Below are 7,969 nucleotides of genomic sequence, written 5' to 3'. Positions count from 1 at the left end.
TCTGCCTGCCTTTTCTTCTGCAGAAGTGGGCTGAGATGCTTCATGCATAAATGAAGTGTTCCCAGCAGACAACTGGAAGCTTGAACCTCAATAAATTCAAAAGAAAGTGTAATCATTGTAGGAAAATCTGGTCTTGGACTATTACAGCCATTAAACAGACAGTGAATTGTCCTCTGTCCACAAAAGACTAGGATAGAAGTGTCACTTTGTGTATTTCCCAAATTAATTGCAAAGCTCATTTCAATAGCTGTATTGCAAATTATCAAAATTAAAAGGACCTCTTACCGTGTTATTTTAATGTAATTAAAGTTCAGAATGACCCTGGGGCTTGTCTAGGCTAAACACGAAGAACTGTAGCACAGGGTAACCTCTGTAGTGAAATGAAATGAAATGAAAACTGCCTTTTTGTGACCTTCGAGAGTATGTTAATGCAGTCCTTTACCCACTAATGCACTTCAGATGAGTTCAGAAAGTCCTTCTCCTTTCTTCACCTACACAAGAAGAACTCAAATAAGGTTTGGTTTTGTTTTTTAATATACTATTAAGCCTAAATTGCTTTTGCCTGGGAGAAAAGCAGAGGATTGAAACCGGCCTAAAGCGATCCCCACTGTTACCTCTCCGTTACACATTACAGCCTCTCTGCAGGTTGCTGTTCAGACAGAACAACATAAAAAGGTTTTAGCCTCGCTTATAAAGGTCTGGTGGGGATGGGCCCCACTGTCCCCATGGTGGGAGCCTCCCTGGCCATCTGCCAAATCTGCCTTCTTCCACATCTTCCAAACTTCTGCCATCCTTTGATATAAATGGCTGCTTCGCACAGCCAAGTGCCTCCTCAGCATCTAAGCAAGACTGTCGAAGCATTAAATCTTTTCTTTTCTGATAGCAGCATCAGAAACACACCATATATATAATGAAAGTTATTTGTGGCACGTCTCCCAGGTAAAAGGCTGGGCTGGCTTGTGCAATCAGGCACAACAACAATTTTGCACTGGTGGGTGAGGTCGTTTGGGGAGGAGGCATGAGATTTAGGCGGCAAGCAAAGCACATCACATTAAAGGTGAAATTAAAGAACCTTTCTCAAAGGTGTTATGTTCCAAAAGTGATATATATAAAAGTTATGGTTCCATTTATCATGTTATGAATTGAACTTGTCTAAAATGTGTGCTGGATCCTCGCCTCTAAACCTGAATTAACGCTCTGAACCTCTGGCTTGCAATGCTAGCCATGCTGTCGATGGCAAAGCAGTCACCTTCAGGACGATGAGCTGTGAACTGAAGTCTTGGGGCTCTTCAGAAGCATGGAAATACGTGAGCAGGCTGGGATGAGCCACGAGCTTGCTGCAGCAAAGGCTGGGACGGGAGTTTGCATCGTCACTTTGGGACTATTCCCATCCCAAAGCCCTTTTCCCTGACACTGAAGAACTCTTCACTGCCAGCCTCTAATTAGAAGACATACAACTCCTCATTTACAGCTCTTACATATCAAAAATCAGGCGCAGATTAACCCAACGTAAGCAAATTTGGTCACCCACTTTTCCTCGCTGACAGCAATACAGGGTTTTGTTCAAAAAGTCTCCACTTCAAATGTCTTTGGCCCAACAACGGGAATTAATTTCTGCCTGCAGAATGCATTGATTTAAAAGAAATAGCACCTAAAAGAAATAGCTACCTAGCTCCAGGGTGAAGTTATATTACAAGAGCTAACATAACATTGTTGTTGTCCAGCAATTTGCATTTGTACTTTCTTTATATGTAGATTCTTATTTTTAGTACATTCATATGGGTTTCGCTGCAGGGGATACAGTTACTTAAAAGAATCATCCTTTTTATGCCAATATTCTATTTATAATTTTTGTAGTACATTATTCATGCCATACTGTAAAACTGAATTTTTTTCCTGACTTGAAGACCATGAACATCTAAAGGCAGGATCCCGTTCTTTTTTATGCTGTTCAATACACCACACCCCCAAAGCTGTATCTCAGCTTCTTGCTGTCATGCATTAAGTGATGTGACTGACACCTGCCATGTGCTGTTTGTTCTCTCATGGTTCCCCAGGGGAAAAGCGCAGAGCAGACAGCTTTTCATTGAGAGGTAAGGTGGTTTTTTTAAAAAAAATAGAGATTGTTGCAATATACAGAGGTTATAGAGATATTAGATATGGCAAGATCAAGAAATTGCCTCTCAATTGGAGCTCTGCCCTTGGAAAGTTCGCCGTTTCACACGTGCTTTCACAGCACACATGGGCTTTCTCTGCTCATCCTCTCTGCAAGCTCTGGAGAGCTTTCTCTGCACAGGAACTTGGTAAATAACTTCTGTTTTGCCAAGGAAGCAAAGCTGGTTACCAGGGTCTTCATCTCTGAACTTTAAAATCCAAATCCCAGCACAGATACCTTCAAGAGAAGGGTTTTGATTTGGAAGATGGCTTTATGGCTATATAGCAAACAGAAGACACGAGTGGAAGTAGTAAAAAGGATAGGACAGAGGTAATGAGTTTGCTACAGCTTACACTGCTGAGCAGATGCGCTGCGCTGGATGATGTTTCTGCAGCCTTGAAGGCCTTGTGCCCATGCGCGCTGCATTGCTGCAGGGCAGGGAAAGGATGCTGCAGGCTGTACCTGACCCTGGTCATCACGCTCCGTGTCCGTGGGGTGACAGCAAACACTGCCTGCGGGTGCTGGCAGGTGTGGCCACTGGCACAGTGATGGTCCCACACCACAGGTAGCGGTCGTGTCCTGATGACAGGGCTGACCGGTCCCTGCAAACACCAACATGCTCTTCCAGCTGTGCATCTCATTTACCGAGGTTCAGCTGTTCTCCATCCCCAGCTTAAATTCTCCGGCCACTGAGTGCTCGTGGTGAGATGGTGGTGCGTTGTAAGGACCAACAAAGCTCTGTGATTTATGTGCATGGGGCACGTGTCCCAGTTACTGGACCCAGTGGCTGCAGAGAGGTGTGGAAAAAGTCCACTCAAAGACCAGAAGATGACCACTGGACATGCCAGTGCTGATTTGGTGTCAGTGAACAGTGAACTGTTCTGATAATGCATCTTCTACCAGAGTAAACACTTAGTCTTATACACAAGAGCAATTATATTGGCTTTACTGCTAAAAAAGTATGGACTTGTTTGTGGGATCAGGGCTGTACTGCAGAGATAACCTTGTAGCTTGGACAGATGAAAAACCTGAAACATTGCAAGGCTTTTACATTAATTTTCTTGACTGCTACAGTGCTTCGATGGGGCTGATCTTAAAACTTCTGAAGGAGCCATATGGGTACCTACATTGGCTCCTCCTTAACAACGCTTCGTCCTGGCCAGTAAATCGAAAGTGTTAGCTTTTTGAGTGCAGGGATCAATAATACTGCATTTTGTTAAATTTCTCGTTGATGTCAGTAATGCAAGACAGAACAAGCAGCTCGCTGGTGGAACAACTGATCCTATCTCCCCCTCTGCTGGAAAACCATGATATGACCTCCTGGCAGAAAAAAGGCGAGATGTGCGGGGAACTGGGCTGGGGTGGCTGCTCTGGCTCTCCTGGGGACAGAATAAGGCATAAAAACTGAGCCGAAATCCCCCCAGCGCAAAGTTGTGCCCTGCTATCCACTTTTCCCCATTCTTCTGGGTTCGGCGGTGCTTTGTCAGATATAGGAACCCTACTGCCTTGCACCCAGGAGCAGCCGTTTCCCTCGCTCTGTGCCCCGTCTCCTTCCCCCAGTGCTGTCCTACATGTGGGGCCAGTAGCTGTGACAAGGGAAAATAACTTGTCAGACCATCCCCAATCTATAATATTATGACACTGGGCTAACATTACCAGCAATTATGTCACAGGCAATACCTAAATCTAATTGTCTTCCGAAGAAGACTGGACTGCCCCAAAATTTCCCTGGTCTTCACCAGTCACGCTCCTGCCCTTTCTAAAAGTCTGAGAGATTAGGAGTAAATCATATTCACAAGATCTGCTATTGGTTTTGGTCTATAGTAAGATCTCTGTGAAGACCAAAACCCAGAAAAAAAAAATCACAGAATCACAGAATGGTAGGGGTTGGAAGGTAGAATGTTTAGAAGGTTGGAAGGTTGATCACCTCTGAAGATCATCTGGTGCAACCCTCCTGCCAAGGCAGGGATATAGGTATCTTTGTTATATACATATAACATACAACAAATCCCACCAGTCACTAAGTAGCTGGAAAGCACAACACAGGGAAAATAAGTTTACTGAATGCTCTACTTGCAGCCCTTGGACTGATGTGTCTATAAAAGATACTAACTACAAAACCCCCATCCCAATCACAAAATCCTAAATTTTTAAGTAGGCTGAAATTGCTTGTTCTGGGGACATTGTGCACTCTTAGGAAGTGTTTGGTGCTGTTGCTCTCAGCAGTGGTATTTGGTTTTATTCGAGGCGGGGCTGTGCCTGGGAACTCCTGTTCTGGGTCGGTGCCTCTGATAGACAAACCCCAGACCGAACCCCGAGCTCCCGCTCCCAGCGCAGCCTGTGTAATAGCGGCGGTGGACAAGGTGGTCGTTGTGTTTTGCCGGGACGTCTCCGTTCGTGGCAATTTGCACCTTGCTGGGGACTGACGGGAGGCACCAGCGCTGCAGGGAGAGGTGGGGCAGGAGGGGAAGGGCTATCGATGGCATTACCTGCATTCGATGCCATATACGATGGCAGCCCTCCAGCATTTCGGGGAGGGTGTAAAGTCTTGTTTTGTCGTGTGCTGATGTATCGGCCTAGTTTCTCTAAGGAAATTGTGCCATGTGGCCCATTAAAAGGTGACTTACATAGAGCAGTGCCAGCTCTTTATCACCAGGCATTCCCCAGAAAGGTCCGGAGCGAGAGAAAAAAGTCGGCTTCCACTTCTGCGGCGTTTGATCTATTCAACACCACGGCTACCCTGCGCTCCCCATGCGCTTATTATAGCTCGGTGCGATTTATGGCAGCCCTGGGGCCGCTGTCGAAGGGAGGTGAGGCAAGCGGGGTCCCACCAGGCCTAGTACTCACAAAATGCATGTTTTAAAGAAACCTTGGGCATTTTCTTTTTATTTTGAGAGTCCGTATAGAGGAATCTGCCCTGTCCTTTTCTGCAGGATCACAGCTCTGAAGTCACAACCTCCTGATTCTCCAACAGTGCTTTAATTCACAGCCTGTGTTCATACCCCTGGGTGGGTCATAAATCCTCCCCAGCTACCTGTACACAAAGCTGGCATTCATTTTCATCACGCCGTGACTCCAGCCCTGGCTTGGGGGACTTCCCTGCCAGCTCCCCCTCTCTTCTCCGAGACCACCACACAGCAGCAGGGCTTTTCATGTGGCGAGGAACGAGACTCATGCTTCGAGTCATGTCTCCAACGAATGAGACTATTTTTTTGTTTTCCAATTTTTTTCTTTTTTTTTTCCCCACAGCTCTCCTCAAGCTTGGCTCTGGAAAGCAGGGTCAGGTTAGGCTGCGACAGCATCAGTCCCACTCCCAAGGGCATTAGGGATGCTGGGGCAAGGCTTTCCTCAATGCCATGTGCAGAGGGGGAAGGTCCATCCATGTCATGCATCACATCCATTACCTTCAAATCAGCGGAGAGAAATCTGGGACACCTTCAGACATCATACACACAGGTTGCTATCAGGTCCTGCACATCACAGACATGCTTTACTAGTCCCTTTTCCCCTAATCTCAAGGCCTGCTACTGCTGCAGGGTTTCTTTTCCAGACAGGTCTTTGAGAATGATATATATGAGAGGTGCCGTGCCCTGGTGTGTGGGATTAGGGTCACCTGGTGGTGGGTGAGTATTGCTCAGGCTGCCGATGGCTCCCTGCCTACCCAAGCCAGGCAGTGGGTGACAGCCACCACCCAGCACCCGGGCTCTGTGCAAGCAGCCGTCTCTGCTCAGAGGAAAACATCAAGCGCTCCTACAGAGAAAGATGAAATAATATTTGATCAGTTACGGAGGGAAGAAGAAAATCCCGGGCCGCCCAGTTCTCTTCTTGCCAAGCTAACCAGCCTTGCTTTTCCTGGGAGATGTGCTCTGTAAAAACACGGGCTCAATGTTTGGACAGATCCTTTCAGGCTGCTCTCCAGGGCAGAAATATCCAGTGATGGGAAAAGTCTTGTTTGTCCTAATTTAACTGGTCTCTCCTTAAGACTGAGAAACAGCTCACCGTGAGAAGGATCTGCTTCACCAGGGAAAATGTGCGGGCTTCAGTGAGGACAACTGTTTTTGCTGGGCTCTGCTATCCAGAGATGAAGAAAACACTTGGTTCCTCCGGGGAAATGTCCTCTTTGGTCACTCCGAGTCTCTGGATTTGGCTTGGGGAAGAGCCTGGTGCAGGCTGGGCTGACGCAGTGGGGTGGGTGTCACCCATGGGGAGACCTCCAGAGAGGTGGGGTGAGAATCACTGCCCCTGCGTGGTGGGACTCCTCTGCTCTCCTCAGCTTTGCTTGCCCCAGGTGTGAGAAGGGTCTTGAGAACTGCCAGGTGTGTGGACACCATACGGACACGGGTGCTGTAGGGCACCCAGGCCGAGGGGCAGTACTGTTCTTTCCTTCAAGAAGCAAGCCAAACCCGATCCTTCCCTCTCTGAGCCCACCCAAAGCCTGCCGCGGTGTTGACGTTTGTGGTTCGGGGAACCCACGAGTCAGGTCAAGGAAGCGTGGCCGGGCAGGGCTGTGCTCCCGCAGGCTCAGCCCTGCCCAGGTGAGGCTCTCCCCGCCCCGGGGGCAGACCCACGCCTCGGCCCAGGTGTGTTTCGGGCTCGCCCCGCCTCAGCCGTTGCGGCGGCGGCGGGGACGGCTGACGGAGCGGGGCATCGGCCGGAGGCAGGGAAACATGCGGCCGGGCTGAGCCGCTGGAGCCGGCGCGGAGCCGCGAGGGGATGGCCGTGGTAACTGCCGGGGCGCTGCCCCTTCCGCCCCCACCGCAGCAAGGGGCTCTGCCCCCCGGCCCGGGGGAAATATTTTCTGCTTGATTTTCTGCTGCTGATTTGTAGCTTCGGGGCTGTTACCTCTCGGAAGCGCCGGGAGCAGTTTAACCTCAGGGTTAGGCGCACGCTCTCGGCGCCGTGCTAGCTCTGCGCGGAGACCGCCAAGGGACAGCTTTTCTGCCCCAAAGCCCGGGCTGAGGGGCTCCCAGTGCCTGGTTTCTCCCCTCTCCCTTGCTCTGAGTTGAGCTGTGGTTGCTGCCTTTTAATTTAAGAAAAAGAAGAGGTGGGGTTTTGGGTTTTTTTTCCTGGGAGAAGCCGGCGGGTTAATGCGGAGGCGGTACCTGCGGCGCGCTCTCCTCGGCGTGCCCGGGGTGCCCGGGCTCAGCTCCAGCCGCCCCGCTGCGGGGCAGAGGGCAGTGCTGGTTAAACATTTACCCTCAGGAGCTCCCTTGGAAATCAAGATAAAGAACGGATGAAACCAGAACGATTTCAGGAGGAGAACGTGCAGTGCTTCCTCTCGGCTGTGCTGCGTGTCATGTCTTGAGTGGGGTTTTCTCTCCTGGTGTCGATTTGTTTTAGAAAAGCAACAGCAGAAAACTAATGAGAACTCAGATTCCTTTTGGTTAGCCCTTGGTAGCAGCACAAACCTCCAGCTGCTGCTCTTTCTGAAAGGTATCATTATCATAGGCTTAAGCTGAGCTTTATTCTGCTTCCTAGAATTATATTAATGTTAGAAGAACGTTTTATTTATAGGGAGAAAATATGGAACGTTTAGCTGTCCCCTGACTCTGTAATGCTCATAGCTTTCCGGCCAGTGGAAGTTTGTTTCCTTTTTATTCTCCCCCTCTCTCATCTTACGTGGGCTTTTGCCAAATGTATTATTATTCACAGTGAATTATTTGGCCAGATGTAGCTGTAATCACATTGTGAGCTTTTGGCAGTCCTTTAAATTTATTAGTGTATTCTCCTCACTTGTCAGCTGGTCTAATTTTCAGGGGAGCACCTCTCCCCGCTGTGCTGAACCTCTCCCCGCTGCACTGAACCCTCCCTGGG

The sequence above is a fragment of the Phaethon aethereus genome, assembly GCF_964289735.1.
Source record: "Phaethon aethereus genome assembly, chromosome: 8".
NCBI classification, from domain to species: Eukaryota; Metazoa; Chordata; class Aves; order Phaethontiformes; family Phaethontidae; genus Phaethon; species Phaethon aethereus.
This window is presented reverse-complemented; position numbering follows the sequence as displayed.